Source organism: Bos indicus, chromosome 15 (assembly GCF_029378745.1).
Source record: "Bos indicus isolate NIAB-ARS_2022 breed Sahiwal x Tharparkar chromosome 15, NIAB-ARS_B.indTharparkar_mat_pri_1.0, whole genome shotgun sequence".
Classification (NCBI taxonomy): Eukaryota; Metazoa; Chordata; class Mammalia; order Artiodactyla; family Bovidae; genus Bos; species Bos indicus.
Window position 1 is genome coordinate 944,556 of NC_091774.1, and position 16,805 is coordinate 961,360.

Below are 16,805 nucleotides of genomic sequence, written 5' to 3' on the forward strand. Positions count from 1 at the left end.
TAGTCATGTATGGATGTGAGAGTTGGACTGTGAAGAAAGCTAAGCACCAAAGAATTGACGCTTTTGAACTATAGTGTTGGAGAAGACTCTTGAGAGTCCCTTGGACTGCAAGGAGATCCAACCAGTCCATTCTAAAGGAGATCAGTCCTGGCATTTCTTTGGAAGGAATGATGCTGAAGCTGAAACTCCAGTACTCTGGCCACCTCATGTGAAGAGTTGACTCATTGGAAAAGACTCTGAAGCTGGGAGGGATTGGAGGCAGGAGGAAAAGGGGACAACAGAGGATGAGATGGCTGGATGGCATCACAAACTCGATGAACATGAGTTTGAGTGAACTCCAGGAGTTGGTGATGGGCAGGGAGGCCTGGCGTGCTGCAGTTCATGGGGTCGGAAAGAGTCGGACCTGACTCAGCAGCTGAACTGAACTGAACTGAATTCCCCTAGACCAAAAGGAGAAGGAGACAGCAGAGGATGAGATTGTTGGATGGCATTCCCTACTCAGTGGACATGAATTTGAGCAAACTGCAGGAGATAGTGAAGGTCTTGGAAGCCTGGAGTGCTGCAGTTCATGGATTTGCAAAGAGTTGGACACAACTTAGCCACTAAACAACAATCTCTGCCAGGGTAAGCATATCTGTCAGGCTAAATTTAAAGAGCCCCTTACACCCCTGAAGTCAGTGATTGTTCCAAGAAAAGGTGCAAGGTCTATCAACAGGCAGTCAAAATAGTTTGTGACATACTTACAAAATGATAAAGAAAAATCTTTTAAAAAAGAACCAATAATAGGAAATTGAATGAAACGATGGAGAGCAAGTGACAGAGTACTGACAACAGTGATCAGCCTGTGGGCCCAGACTTTCCTGAAGCCAGTCAGCCTTCAGAATCTCTGGCTTTATGTGAGAAAAAGGCACAGAAATATAATGGGTTTAAAAAGTTAACTTAATTACACTTGCTAACTAATACTGCTTCCACATATCTTCACCAACAAAACACATAAGACATTAGTTTGTAACTCTGCCAACTACCAATTTCTCCCTAGACTAGTGGGCTAAAGTCTGTGGGGTTGCAAAGAGTCAGACACAACTGAGTGACTGAGCACATACACAGACTCTAAAATATGATAGGAGAAGGAGAATGTTGCTTGTTGGCTGTACCATTCCAAGAGTTCGCTGTCATGTCTATTACCTTTAATCATTGGGAAATATTTATAAGAATTTAAGTCAAAATACAACTATCTTTACCGTATTTTCCATGTTACTTTATATCATAACTCTGAGCTGGACACCTCCGAGTCTATGTTGAGGTTTTTAAATTTTATTTCTCCTTTTTATTTCAGTGGAATTTTTTCTCCCCATTCTGTTGATCCCTATAATCACACATTACAGGGAATGCAGGTTATTCTCTCTTAACTATAATTATAGTTAGGACAGTCTCAGTAATTGGTGGGGATTTCCAGTCCATCTATGACCTTTCTTATAACAGAAAATTTCTTTTTATTTAGAGCACCACTAAGATACCACTCAAGAATCTAGTGGCTTTCACTCATCGATGATTGCTGTTGTTGTTCAGTCACTCAGTTTTGTCCAACTCTTTGCTACTGCATGCACTGCACTAGGCCAGACTTCTCTGTCCTTCACTATCTCCTGGAGTTTACTCAATCTCATGTCCATTGAGTTGATGATGCCATTCAACCATCTCATCCTCTGTTTCCCTTCTCTGCTCCTGCCCTGAATCTTTCCCAGCATCAGGGTCTTTTACGATAAATCAGCTCTTCACATCAAGTGGCCAAAGTATTAGAGTTTCAGCTTCAGTATCAACCCTTCCAGTCAGGGTTGATTTAGTGTTGGATACACTTGTTTGAGCTCCTTGCAGTCCAAGGGACACTCAAGAGTCTTCTCCTGCACTACAATTTGAAAGCATCAATTCTTTGTCACACAGCCTTATTTATGGTCCAACTCTCACATGAATACTGGAAAAACCATAGCTTTGACTAGATGGACCTTTGTCAGCTAAGTGATGTGATACTTTTGTAAGTACCAATTATCTATATTATATATATACATATATTTGCTTGAAGCAACCAAAGTAGGCAGTGGTTTCTTCACACAACTATAAATGAAATGATGTGGATAACTATGAATGAAATCCCATGGACAGAGGAGCCTCATGGGCTATAGTTCATAGGGTCACAAAGGGTCAGACAAGACTGAAGTGACTTAGCACATATGAATAAAACAGACTAGATCATCAAAGTGTTTCCAAGGAAAAGACCATCAAAAATGGCAACTGGGATATTTTTGGTTCATTTTAAGTTGATTGTTATTAATGACATAAGATAGAGATCTGGTTTCATTTTTGGATGTGACTGTCCATTTTTCCCAATATATGTATTGAAGTGACTATTTTATTCACATATTCTAAATTAATTTATCACTGATATGTGGTTTTATTACTGGTTTCTCTATTCTGTTCCGCTGATTTATGTCCATTTTATGTCAGTGCCATACTGTTTTGACTACTATAGCTTTGTAATGTAATTTAAAATCAAAGAGCATGAGATATCCAGCTTTGTTTGGTTTTCTCAAGGTTCTTTTTGCTATTTGGACCTTTTATGTTTCTGTACACATAGCAAGATTGTTTCAGTACTGTGAATAATGCCACTGATATTCTGTTAGGGATTTCATTGAATCAGTGGATTGCTTTGGCTAACATGGTGATTTTACAAATAACATTTCTTTCAATCCATGAGCACAGAATATTGATTTGCTTCCTTTGCCTTTCTCAATTTCTTTTATCAATGTCTTAGACTTTGCAGTGTAAAAAAATCTCACTTTTCTTTACTAAATTTACTCCTAGGTGTTTTATCATTTTTTGATGCAACTATAATATCTAAAGCTCAGGTACATTTTCTGCTTATCTTATCTATTTTTTATTGAATAGCTGTTAGAAAGACCAAAATTTTTTAAGAGAGTTTAATCAGATATTGATCACATGGTTATATGCAGTTTTATTCAATATATGCACTTTAATAAATGCCTCCTTTACTAAGGTTAAGCTTCAAATTTCTATGGCAGATTTACTTTCTTGGACTCCAAAATGACTGGGGATAGTGACTGCAGTCATGAAAATAAAAGATGCTTGCTGCCTGGAAGGAAAGCTATGACAAACCCAGACAGCACTTTAAAAAGACATCACTTGGCTGACAAAGGTCCATCTAGTCAAAGCTATGGTTTTTCCAGTAGTTGTACAGATGTAAGAGTTGAACCATAAAGAAGGCTGAATGCCAAATAATTGATGCTTTTGAATTGTGGGGCTGGAGAAGACTCTTGAGAGTCTGTTTGACGGCAAGTGGATCAAGCCATGAATAAAGCCATCCTTTACAATGAGTAAAGCCATGAGTAAAGCCATCCTTTACAATGAGTAAAGGAAATACTCACTGAAGTGACTGAAGCTGAAGTTGCAATATTTTAGCCTCCTGTTGTGAAGATCAGACTCATTGGAAAAGTCCCTGATACTGGGAAAGATTGAAGGCAAAAGGACAAGAGGGAAGCAAAGGATGAGGTAGTTAGATAGCATCACTGACTCAATGGAAATTAAGTTGAGCAAACTCCAGGAGATAGTGAAAGACAGGGAAGCTGGGTGTGTTTCAGTTCATGGGATCACAAAGAGCTGGACATGACAGAGACTGAAAAATAACTGTCACACAGTAACTACACTGTTTTAGATTTAAAAATAAGACCAAGACTTTTCCAATTACACTCTCATATCCAGCAAATTGTATTATATAGGAAATATTTTCAGTGAGAAATAAGTGATGTCAGGTACTCACTAATGGATTTAATTATGATCCTAATGCCAGAATCAATGAAGGACTAGGAAACCTGGCTTGCCGCAGTCCACAGAGTTGCAGAGTCAGACAGGACTTAGTGACTGAACAACAACAACAAACTATACTTTAATAAGCTATCTTCAACTTTACCCTTCCTAATATGCTTGCAAATAAGAATATGCACGTATCTATGTGTTCAGTGGTCTGGGTGTCTCAGTGGGACCCCAAGGTGATAGAGGAAGTCTGGCATGACTCAATGTTACATCTAGCCCTTCTCATTTATCTTCAAGTGGCAGAAAGAGACAAAGAAGTAGACTAGTTCTACTTCTCTTTTTGTAAAGATGGTAATGTCATGGGGACTCAACCCTCATGGCCTAATTACCTCCCAAAGGCCCCACCTCTTACAACCATCCCACTGGAGGTGAGGGTTTCAATATGGGGTCACAGAGATTCAGTCCATAACAATAATAGCTCATGCTATTTATAGTTAGCAGAATTTACTTAGAATACTAAGGCACTATACATTCTCTAAGGTGGTCCTGTTTCATTGACCTTGTGTAATTTATCCTATTTAATTTTTACAAATATTCACCAGCTTTTATAAACAGTTGTTGAATCAACTGTAGGAAATTTTTTTAAAAATCCAGTATGTTCCTTGGTCAAAGAAATACAAATCTACTTGGTAATTGGAGCTATATTAAAACTCAGTTAATTCTTCACCATTGAAATCATTAATAGGACATAGCAAATTTAATCACAAATTCTTTTAATGTTCTTTAACATTAATTACAGAGAAGGCAATGGCACCCCACTCCAGTACTCTTGCCTGGAAAATCCCATGGATGGAGAAGTCTAGTGGGGTGCAGTCCATGGGGTCACTAAGAGTCGGACACGACTGAGTGACTTCCCTTTCACTTTTCACTTTCATGCATTGGAGAAGGAAATGGCAATCCACTCCAGTGTTCTTTCCTGGAGAATCCCAGGGATGGCAGAGCCTGGTGGGCTGCCGCCTCTGGGGTCACACAGAGTCTGACACGACTGAGTGACTTAGCAGCAGCAGCAGTAGCAGCAACATTAATTAAAAGTGCCCCTCTTTTCTCATCAAACAACTACAAGTTCATCTGATGAATAGGCACATTGTAAATGAAATCTGTTAAAATGACTTAAACATTGATGTACCATCATCACTTCCAAAATGTTCTAAGGTTTTTGAGACATAAATTGCCACATATGCTTTACAAAATACTGTTTTCCTTTTGTGACTATATCGGGATATTTCTACTCTATATAATTTCTGGGGGAAAATTTGTATCATTATCCTAAAAAAATTAATTAGTACATTTTGACATACATCTTTAGAAATAACAAAATTGTTTGATAGAAAAGTTTGTCTTGAAACACCTGTAGTTATTTTCCTATTTATTAAAATATTTTAAAGAAATATTTAGCCCTTAATAAGAATATTAGTCATAATATCTTTCTCCCTTTTTCCTTCTCACAGCCAAAATAACAAAAATACTTAAATTACTGATGCTTTTGAAAATAAAATAAATGTCTTCATGATATAAGTGAAAGTACCTGTAATAAAAAGACAGTGATGGGACTTCCTTTGTGGCCCAGTGGTTAAGAATCTGCCTGCCAATGCAGGGAACATGGGTCTGATCCCTGGTCTGGGAAGATCCCACATGCCACTGAGCAACTAAGCCTGTGCACCACAACTACTGACCCAGGCCTCTAGAGCCTGCGAGTTACAGATACTGAAGCCTGTGTGCCTAGAGCCTGTGCTCCACAGCAAGAGACCAGTCCCCACTCAGGACAACTGGAGAGAAGCCAAGCACAGCAATGAAGACCCAGCACAGACAAAGACAAATAAATAAAAATTAAAACAAAAAATTAAAGATAGTGATAAATTGAAAACATGCTTGCAACCCACAACAAAAACATTCATTTTTGTGAGAAGAATTTATAGGGATCCAAATAAAGAGTACAAGTGGATACATTAGCTATGAAAAACTTAATTTTGTTTATATGATTAAATCTAAGGCTTTGTTTCTTCTAGGGAAATCTGGGGACTCAGGAAGAGTAGAAATGGGTGGAGACTGTACTAGGGGTGGGGTAGGCACACAGTAAGACCTTTAGCGAAACCCTTAGACTAGGGTTAGAGATCATGCTCCACCAACAGGAAACCCGTCAGCAGTCCTTGCCAGAGTGTGGTGAATGTGGGACAGAGGCCTTCTCCATGTGCTATCCAGGCTCTCAGGCCTCAGGGAAGGTGGGTGAGATGGGGGCCCAGCACAGTTTGGGGATGGTGTCCAACAGAGACCCAGAGCCCTCGCCCCACGGGCCCACAGGCCAAATCCAGGCTACAAAGCAGCGGAAGTGAAAGTGAAAGTCACTCAGTCATGTCTGACTCTTTGCAACCCCATGGACTACACAGTCCATGACTTTCTCCAGGCCAGAATACTGGAGTGGGTAGCCTTTCCCTTGTCCAGGGGATCTTCCCAACAGAAAGCAGTGAATCTCTCCCCAGTCCCCACCTCCATGACCTATAAGTTGCAGAGGTCAATATGTGCATGGTCCCCGGTGCCCTGGGCAGCTGGAGGACATGACCCTGGCTATTAAAGTAAGAGTTCACCAGCTTCTGTCTCTCCATTCACGTTTCCACACTTGGTCCAGTGTTGATCAGTTGTCCACCCCCAGGAGATGGCAGGAAGTTAGGTTGGTATGCAAGGATCTTACACATCACTACTTCAGGCTCGCCTCTGTTGTTGGGACCTCTCTCAAAGAAGGTAATTGTTGCAAACTGGGAATTAACCCAACTGGTATTTGCTACAAGTGCATCTCTCCAGTTTAAATGAAAATCCTGAGGCCCGGCTGGGTCTTGGGCGCCAGGCTCCCTCAGAGATGAAGATTGGGTGGGGTCTGGGACCTTCCTCTGAGGCTGCTGCCAGCTGAGACCTGCCCCCTCAGCTAGGGCTGGGCACTGCTTGGAGGCCCCAGACTGGGTGTTGGATGGATGCTTCCCCCCACTGCTGACAGGATAACTGGCCAGCCCAGGACCCCCTCCTCCTGGCCTGGCCTGGACCCCAGTGGTAGAGCATGGTACCTGGGACCTGATGCTTTCTTATCAGAACTGAGAATAGCATTTGTTTTATTGGAGGTTTACAGGAACATTAGGGCTTCCCTTATAGCTCTGTCAGTAAAGACTCTGTCTGCAGTGCAGGGGACCTGGGTTTGGTTCCTGGGTTGGGAGGATCCCCTGAAGAAGGAAATGGCAACCCACTCCAGTATTCTTGCCTGGAGAATCCCATGGATAGAGGAGCCCGGCAGGCTACAGTCCATGGGGTCGCAAGAGTCGGACATGACTTAGTGACTAAACCACCACTACCACCACAGGAACATTGTGACCTGACCATGACCTGACCTCAAGTACAAAGACTCTGACAGAAGTAACCAGGCCACTTCCTCAGTTTCTTAGAAAAGTGCTTTGCTGAAAGCTTTCTGGGTGCTCAGCTTTTTTTGTTTGTCTTTTCTCCTTGTGTGGCCCTGCAGTAAGGTATTCTCTGCTCCAGACTCCTGATTCTTGGTGTTGTTTGGCCTCACTGTGTGTTAGGAACACTAACTTGTGATCAGTACCAAGATGATATTCTAATCAAGAGTAGAATCTCTTTTTTTTTTTTTTTCTCAATGTGCTATTTTTGTCCCTCCTCACCATGAAATATTCACTATCAACTATATTTAGGGATAGAACATGTTCACTCATATAAATTATTTTCTTAATCAGAGAGGAATCTGAGAGCCTGAGATTCAATTTTTGAAATAAAATGTTTACTCTGACAAGCCAAACTTGTCCATAGAATCACAGTAGCAGTTGGACAGTGGCAATTGGACTCATCCTGTGCAGAGTCCAGTTAATTCTGAATGTTCTGTGAAGTGTTGTTGCCACGGTAATGTGGTAATACACATTCTACATTCTGTACCAAGTTTGCCAGTTTACGAACTGAGAGGTTCACATACGGTGGCAAGGGAGAAGGGCTCAGCTTTAACCTTTTGAAAATGGGTAACCTGCACTGTTTCTCTGGAGGTAGGTTCCCACTGATCCTCTGAAGGCTTTTCCTTCAAATGAGCTGGTTAACTTTTACTGATGAAAAATAAATAAATAAATAATAAAAAAATAAAAAAAAAACTTTTACTGATGAGTTTTCCTCATCTTTTTTTTTCTTTTCCATCAGTAATTTATCTACAGAGTTATAAATGTTTTATAGTTGTTTTTTTATTCCTTAAATTATGTTTTGATTCTCCTGTCAGCTGGCTCCCTTAAATATCTTCCTAAATTTCCAATTTCCCAATGCCAGTTTTGTACACATTCTTACCAGAGAACAGATGGAAAGAACTAACACAGGAGAACCATGATGTCTCCCTAACATCAGACATTACAGTAAAAGGCAATCGCATCTCAACTCTTCTCAATGTTGCTTCCCAAATCTGCAAACACCAGCAGTGTAAATCCAGAGACTTAAAAAGGAAAGAAATTGGGATTTACTGGTGGGATTCCCATGGGTTGATGTGGGCTGGATCATTGTTTGGCTGTTGCCAAGGAGTTTAGTGAGATGGCGTAGTGCTGTTGGGTTAGTAGGATGAACATTTGGTCATGGAGGGAAGGAGAGTCTGTCTGCTGATCCTCAAGGAGAATCTAGGGTTACAGTCTCCAGGCTGTGACGATGGAGATGATTTTCAAAAAGAATATGGGGCTCTGTTGTCTTCCACTACAAGGTCTAGAGCATGATGGGGAGTTGATAGAGTCAGAATTTTAGTGGGGAAAGATTGAACTCCTGTCCATTCTTAGCTAGCACTTGGTCCAGGCTGCTCAAATAAGTGCTCAGATCAGCTGTGAAACTTTGAGCATCTCAGACTTAATTAAGCCACCAAAGGCCAGCACAGATGACCACCTCCCCAGTTAATTCACGTTAACTGTTCATCCAGACTTGGTCAGTTGAAAGGAAGCTAATTCTTGTTGGAACCATCTTGTGGTCTTTGATTTAGAAGTTTTTGAGTTCTGAGCCAACTTGGTGGCCAAACAGACCACTGGTCACTTATCAAAGTTAACTGGGCTTTGGGAAGGCTGCTTGTGAGATGGCTGAGTGTGTGAAGAGGCTTTGGAAGATGGAAAGATTTGGAATCCTATGGTCTTTCTGAGGGGCTTTGCTCAGAAAAAAACTTGTATTTTGGATCAGGAACTGAAATACAGAGACAAGTGGTAGAAGGAGGATTTAAACTCTTTTTAAGGCTGAGGCATCTTCTCCAGGGCATAAGCTCTCATCCACATAAAACTAGGGGCAGGATAATTTGAGTGGGGGTAGGGTTGAGGTCCTGGTTGAGGGGTTTCAGCACAGGTCTCAGGGGTGCAGGCATCTGTGTCCTCAGATAACCATCTACAATCCTGTCCCAGATTCACTATTTATCATTGTGTGACTCTTGGAAAGTCACTTCATCTCTCTAAATTTCAACACCTTCTAATGTAACATATGGATTACAGCATCCACTTTGTCCGCCCTTCCTCTTGAACAGGGCTGAATGTCAGAAGAGGTGATAATAGATACTGTCTCTGAGCTATAAAGCCTTGTTTTCTGTGAAAAAGCTGAAGAATAATCTTCCATCCCTGCTTATTGGAGCCATCAAAATGCCCTCTCTGCTTTAAACTACTGCTAAAGATCCACCTTATTCTTCCCATCATTCAAGGTTGGACACTTACAGGGCAATTATGAGCCGCCAGTCCTTTACTTTTCTATTTATTTATTTATCTGTTTATTTACTTGGTTGCATTGGGTCTTAGTTGTGGCACATAGGATCTTCATCACATCATGCAGATCTTTCACTGCAGGGCACTGACTCTCTAGTTGTGGTGCTTGGGCTCAGTAGTTGCAACATGTAGGCTTAGTTGCTCCAAGGCATGTGGGACAGGAGTTTGCCAACCAGAAATCAAACCCTGTCTCCTGCACTATGAGGCAGATTCTTAACCACTGGACTTCCAGGGAATCCCTTCTTTATTTTTCTAATATTTTACCTGTATTTAATCATTCTTGGCCTCATAATACTAAAAATAGGCCATATTAACATTTCTCCCACTCAGGACAGAGAACTGAGGCAAAGAGTGATCCAAACATCTTTCCCAAGTACCTACTTCTCCTAAACAGGATCTGAATCCAGTCCATCAGGCATGGTCACCATGCTCTGCTGAGCTGCTAGGTTTCAGTTAAATAGAGATATTTGCACACACAGCCAGTCTGATGGGTGTTTTCAGTGCACATCAAACCAGAGATCTTCCTAAGTCCACCTTGGATTCAGGAGGCCCTGCTAGGCATCTGGTGAGGAAGGGGATCAGAGGATTGAATTGTGGATCAATTATTATTAGTTCCCGGGTGGTCCTCTGCCAGGAAGATGTCGACAGCTCTCACCATTGTAATCATTTCATAGGATGTTTCATCCAGAAGGCGAAACGAAACATCCCTCAGAAGTCAAGAATATCAGTGACCAGCTGGGTGAAGAGAGTTCGTTGTTGGCCACGTAATAGGGTGCACCCTATAACTGACCCAATTGAAGGTTCTGTGGAATTTTTCTCATTAAGTTCATTCAAGAATAAATATTGTAGCATGTTCAGTGCCTCATATTTAAGAAAAAACTGAAATATTAAGCATTGTTCTTCTTTTGTTTCATGTGTCAAATTGAAATTTACTATATTAGTTGGTACTGTTTTAACTATAGGACTAAAATGCATTTTAAATTCAACATCTGGTTCATGTTTAAGAGTGAAGATAGTCTCTACCCATGGTTTGGACACTAGCTAATTTTTTAACATTAGCTGTGATATGTTCCTCCCTGAAGCCATGTTTCAAGATTTCTTTAAATTGTTAGACTTTATTTAGAACAGAATTGCACTAACATAAAAGTTGTACAGATAGTGGAGAAAAATCATATATCCTATCACTTCAGTTTCAACTATCATAAGTTACTCACATATATGTGTGGTACATTTACTACAATTAGTGAGATAATATATATTTTAGTAAAGTCCTTAATTAACCTTAGATTCACACTTTGCATTGTTACATTCATGATATTTTAAATATGCACAATATTATTTATCACCATTAAGGTACCATACAGAAATCTGTACACTAATGTTCCCAGTATTATTGAGTATTGAGTATTATTAGTACTCAAATTTTAGCAACAACCCAAAGACCATCATGTGATGAATAGATAAATGAAAAATGATATATACTCAGAATGGAACATTATTCAGCCATAAATATGAATAAAGAATTGAAATATGCTACAAAATGGAAGGCCCAAATAATACAAAAATGTATTATGGTTAGTGAAATAAGGCAGGCACAGAAAGACAAATATTGTATTATTCCACTGGTTTAAGGTACATAGAATAGGCTAACTCACAGAAGCTGGTTATAGAAATTACCAAAGCCAGGAGGCAAATGGGAAGGTGGATTATGACTTAATGGGTACAGAGGCTATACTGGATCTGATGAAACAGATTTCAATGTAGATGGTTTTGATAGGTACACAGCATTGTGAATATAAAAACTGTTATGGAACTTTTTAATTCTGAAAAGAATTGCCAGTCTAGGTTTGATGCATGATACAGGATGCTTGGGGATGGTGCACTGGGATGACCCAGAGGGATGGTATGGGGAGGGAGGTGGGAGGGGGGGTCAGGATGGGGAACACGTGTACACCCATGGTGGATTCATGTTGATGTATGGCAAAACCAATACAATATTGTAAAGTAATTAGCCTCCAGTTAAAATAAATAAATTTATATTAGAAAAAAAGCTGAAAAGGAAAAAAAAAAGTTATGAAAGGAATAAATACAATGTATCTTTGATCACAATGCTCAGCTGCTAAGTTGTATCTGACTGTTTGTGAGCCCATGGACAGCAGCACACCAGACTTCCTTGCCCTTCACTATCTCCTGGAGTTTGCTCAAATTCATGTCCACTGAGTTGATGATGCCATCCAACCATCTCGTTCTTCCCCTGCCCTCTTTTCCTCCTGCCTTCAGTTTTCCCACCATCAGGGGCTTTTCCAGTGAGTTTGACTTTCACATCATATGGCCAAAGTATTGAAGCTTTAGTATCAGTCCTTCCAATGAATATTCAGGGTTGATTTCCTTTAAGATTCATTGGTTTGATCTCCTTGCAGTCCAAGGGACTCTCAAGAGTCTCTACAGCACCACTGTTGTAAAGCATCAGTTCTTTGGCACTTGGCCTTGTTTATGGTCCAAGTCTTATAATTGTACATGGCTACTGTTTCCCTTTTTCAGACTGACAATTTCAAGTCAATCAGGGTCCCCTTAAGTAAAACGTTAAAGGCTGTATGACTCATTTCTGAAATATTCATCTCCTTAGCCTTTCTCCACCCACCAGGAAGGTTGTCCAACAGATTCCAGCCCACACTTATTTAGCACCCACGTCCATACACGCCCCCCATGTGTCCACATTAACAAGGTCTTCCTGATCAGCATCACAGATGTCCTGACAATCCCTCTATGTCCTCCTAGAGCTCCCTGAGGACCAGAGAGAGGAGCTATCCAATTCAAAGTTGGAGGAAGCAGCTCTGCCCACCTCTGTGGTAAGTACCCCTTATTTTTCTGGGATAAAAGTGTTGCTTCATGTGGCTTTACTTTTTACCTGAATTCAGATAAAGTTTCAAAATATTCAAAACAGCTGATATACACAGTTTTTAAATCGATGGATGAATATTGAATCTTACCCAGCAGATAACTTATTGAAAAGGATATTTTTCAAAAATGACAATGTATATTAAGAACTGTAGTCAGGAGAAATTTCCTCAGCCAAATATGTTCCTTTTTGAAAAAAAAAAAAAGGTTGTAATTGCTGGTCAAAATTGGCTGGATAGATCTTCCAGGAAAAACTCCAGCCTTTTCCACAGGCATCCTCTATGTTTTGTTTTGAGGCTGTGGACTCAACAACACTTTCCCAATTGGTTTTCTGAGAACAAAACAAGAATGAAAGATCTGAATGTGTAGTACTCAAGATGCTGACTCCCTCACACTCTTTTCTTCTCTCTACTCACAGGCATGCGAACCAGCCTATGAGCATGGGCCATTCCTCTGTTGAGGAAAAATCTAACTGATGAAGGTGGGGATCTCTTGCTGACTCTGGTTGGAGAGGTGCCCTGATGCTGGATTCCTACAGGGGTGAGGGCTGAGGGTACAGAAAAGAGACTGATCTCAAGGAAAGAGCAATGTCTGTATTCAGTGGTCCCTGGGAACAACTACATCATCTAGATTCTGTGGATTTGTATGAAGCAGGATTTGAGACCCAAGTGTGGGCTCATGTGGTGTGATTTTGAAGCTCTGTGTGTGTTTCCTCAGGAGATGTTTCCCTCTTACACAGCTCAAGTCAACTAGCAACTTTCTAAACACTTATCACCACAGCAACTGGCCATACATTACCTGATTCTTTCTTCAACTCAGTCATTCCTCAAGTTTGGTTAATATGCATTTTCCTCAGATGGAGATGGTGCTGAGAAAAATGGCCCAAGCTCTTCATCTCCTAAGTGGAAAAGCCAAACTGAGAACCTGGGGGTGGTCTCAGCGTGACTGCTCTGGACCCCTGAGCTGCACTGATCACTCAGCCTTGAAATCCTAGTCACAGAGCAAGGGGGTCCCTGCATCTATGTTTATGCCTGGAGGTACTAGCAGCTCCATAGATCCAGACCATGCTTATCATTTTAAGGTGGACTCAGTGGTCATGGAACCCAGGGCAAGCATAGGTGTATTAAGAGCCAACTTTGGCACAATCATTAGTGTGAAAGGCACCTCAATACTAGCATCCTTCTGGTCAACTCACAGATTCTGAGAGTTGTGTGGCCTTATTAGACAATGTAGATCATATTTGTTGGTGCTAGTGTCATTGCTTAAACAAGCAAAAATGTACATTATCATCAGGGAGATATCTCTGATGTATAGAACAGTCTTATGGACTCTGTGGGAGAGGAAGAGGGTGGGAAGATTTGGGAGAATGGCATTGAAACATGTAAAATATCATGTAGGAAATGAGTTGCCAGTCCAGGTTCGATGCACGATGCTGGATGCTTGGGGCTGGTGCACTGGGACGGCCCAGAGGGATGGTATGGGGAGGGAGGAGGGAGGAGGGGGAGGGAGGAGGGAGGAGGGGGAGGGATGGGGAACACATGTATACCTGTGATGGATTCATTTTGATATTTGGCAAAATTAATACAATTATGTAAAGTTTAAAAATAAATAAAATTAGAAAAAAAACACACAAAAAAATAAATAAAATAAGCCTTACATTGATTAAACCCTGTAGGACACACTCAAGGGAAGGTGTCAAATAGATCTCACAGTGTAACTTGATAGTTAAGATAGTGACTATGATTTGTGTTGTAAATCTCCTGCACAGCCTAGTCACAGACAGTCAGTATTCACCTCATGGTATCTCTCCATAATAAGCTGTCCCCAAAATGTATCACTTCTGTGAGTGTGGACAGCCACAGTGTCCATGACTCAGTGGACAGAAAAATATTGTTTGGAAAATGAAGACTGAAAAAATAATCTCATGATTGATTATAGCTATTTGGAAAAGTAGGATTGAATTCAGTCATCTAAAAAATTTGCTTTTAATTAAGAAGAAATTCTGATGGAAGACTTGATAAAGTATAATAGCTGTAACTGTGGATCCTGGGGAGGCAGTGATCTAGGAAGAAATCCAGGAGACAAGGGCAGTTTAGCAGAAGCTCTAAACAGGCAGGAGAGTCATGGGTCTCTTTCATTGAAAGCTGGCATGCACTTTAGTGGTTTTTTTCCCCATCGTTAATGCAGTTAATGCAGCTTATGCATCCTCTTCATCCAGCTAAGAGGATGATTCAACAGCAGCTCAGTCCATAGTTACTAACCTCCCCCATGCATACACTCCATCTCATGTCTCCATCAAAAAAAGAAAAAAGAAAAAACCCTGAGTGATGGGTGAGCAGCCTCACTAGTGTCCTAACAGTTACTCTGCATCCCTCCAGATCCCGAGGATGACCTGATGGAGGAACTGCCCCAGGCTTGGGCTGAGGAACAGCCTCTGAGTACCCTGAAGGTAAGCTCACCTCTTTATCAGGGGTAAGACTATTGCTTCACTTCTTTATTTTTTATTCAGTAGAATACAGTTATAGTAATCTGACAATGTTCATTACCACAGAGGTATGCAAGTCTTTGGGGAAATATTGAGGATAAATCTATTATCAACAGAGACTTGATTCAAAATGACATTAAAAAAAGACAGCATCAGTTACTACTGTAGGTACTTTGATCAGTGGAAATTTTTCCTCATCGATAAATAAATTTGTAATTGATGGTCAAATTGAAACTGAGAGATCCCACATGAAACAGTCTAGAATTCGCAACAGGGGGGCCTCTCTGTTTTCATATGGGGCCAAGGATTAAAGAGTTTTGGCTATCTGAGGACAGAACTCCGATAACAGAAGGCCTAGTTCAAAGAACACAGGATGTTGACACCCTCACTCTTTTCTTCTGTCTAATCACAGGAATCTGGAGCAGCCTATGAACACGGTAAATATTCAGGGATCAACCCTCTGCTGAGGAACAATCTAACTGAGGAAGGTGGGGTTCTCTGGCTGGCTCTGGCTGGAGAGGCGATCTGATGCTGGATTCCTACAGGGGGTGAGGTCTTGAGGTGCAGAAAAGGGACTGATCTCCCAGGAAAGAACAATGTCTGTGTTCTATATGGTCTCTGGAAAGAGCTACATCATTTAGATGCTGTAGGTTTGTGTGAATCAGGTTTGGGGGCCCATGTGGTGTGATTCTGAAGCTCTGTGTGTGTGTGTGTGTGTATGTGTGTGTATGTGTGTTTCCTTAGATGTTTCCTTCTTACGCAGCACAAGTCAACTGTGAGCTTTCTAAACACTTCTCATTGCCACTGCACATTGACGATACACTACCTGATTTTTTTCTCAATTCATCCATTCCTCAAGTTTGCTTAATATTCATTTTATTCAGATGGAGATGGTGCTGAGAAAAAATGGCCCAAGTTCTTGACCTCCTATGTTTAAAAGCCAAACCTAGGGGTGATCCCAGTGTGGCTTCTCTGAACCCCTGAACTGCACTTACTGCTCAGCCATGATCCTCAGTCATGGAGCAACAGGGTCCCTGCATCTGTGTCCATACCAGGAGGTAATTCAGCTCCAGAGGTCCAGACCATGCCCGTCATTATAAGGTGTGCTCAATGGTCACAAACCCAGGGCAACCATAGATACATTAATGCAAACTTTGGCACAGTCATTAGTGTGAAAGGCACCTTGGGATTCACATCCTCCTGGTCAACTCACAGATTCTGAGAGTTGTGTGGCCTTGTGTAGACTCTGTATGTCATATCATTTGGTGCTAATGTCACTGTTTAAGCAAGGAAAAAAGCAGATTATCATCAGGGAGATATTTCATTGTACTGGGTGACATTACCATAAGCCTTGCATTGATTAAACCTGGTAGTACACACTCAAGGGAAGGTATCAAATAGACCTCACAGTGGAACTTGATAGTTAGTCTACTGACCATGACTCTTATTGCAAATCTCCTGTGCAACTGAGTCTGAGAAGGTCAGCATTCATCCCATACTTCATTACAATAATGAACTGTCCCACTAATGTATGACTTCTGTGAGTGTGAACAACCACTGGGTAAGTGGACATGCAAATATGTTTTGGAAAATGAAAACTGGCAGAAAATATCACATGATTGATAATAGCTATTTGGAAAAGTAGGATTGAATTTAATGTTCTAACAAAGCTTGCTTTTAATCAAAAGCAAAGTCTCATAGAAAACTTGGTAAGTACAATAGCTGTAAGTGTGAATAGTGGGGAGGCAGTGATCTACAAAGAAATCTAGAAGATGGGGGCAATTTAGTAGAAG

General features: G+C 40.9%; 1 long non-coding RNA gene across 1 annotated transcript; it reads left to right on the forward strand.

The window, feature by feature from the left end:
* The first annotated feature begins 12,405 nt into the window (after nt 1-12,405).
* LOC139187116 (uncharacterized) lies at nt 12,406-16,572 on the forward strand. Its single transcript, XR_011570764.1, has 4 exons — nt 12,406-12,478; nt 12,946-13,067; nt 14,906-14,976; nt 15,425-16,572. It is a non-coding gene; the product is annotated as an uncharacterized lncRNA (long non-coding RNA).
* Nucleotides 16,573-16,805: the final 233 nt, after the last annotated feature.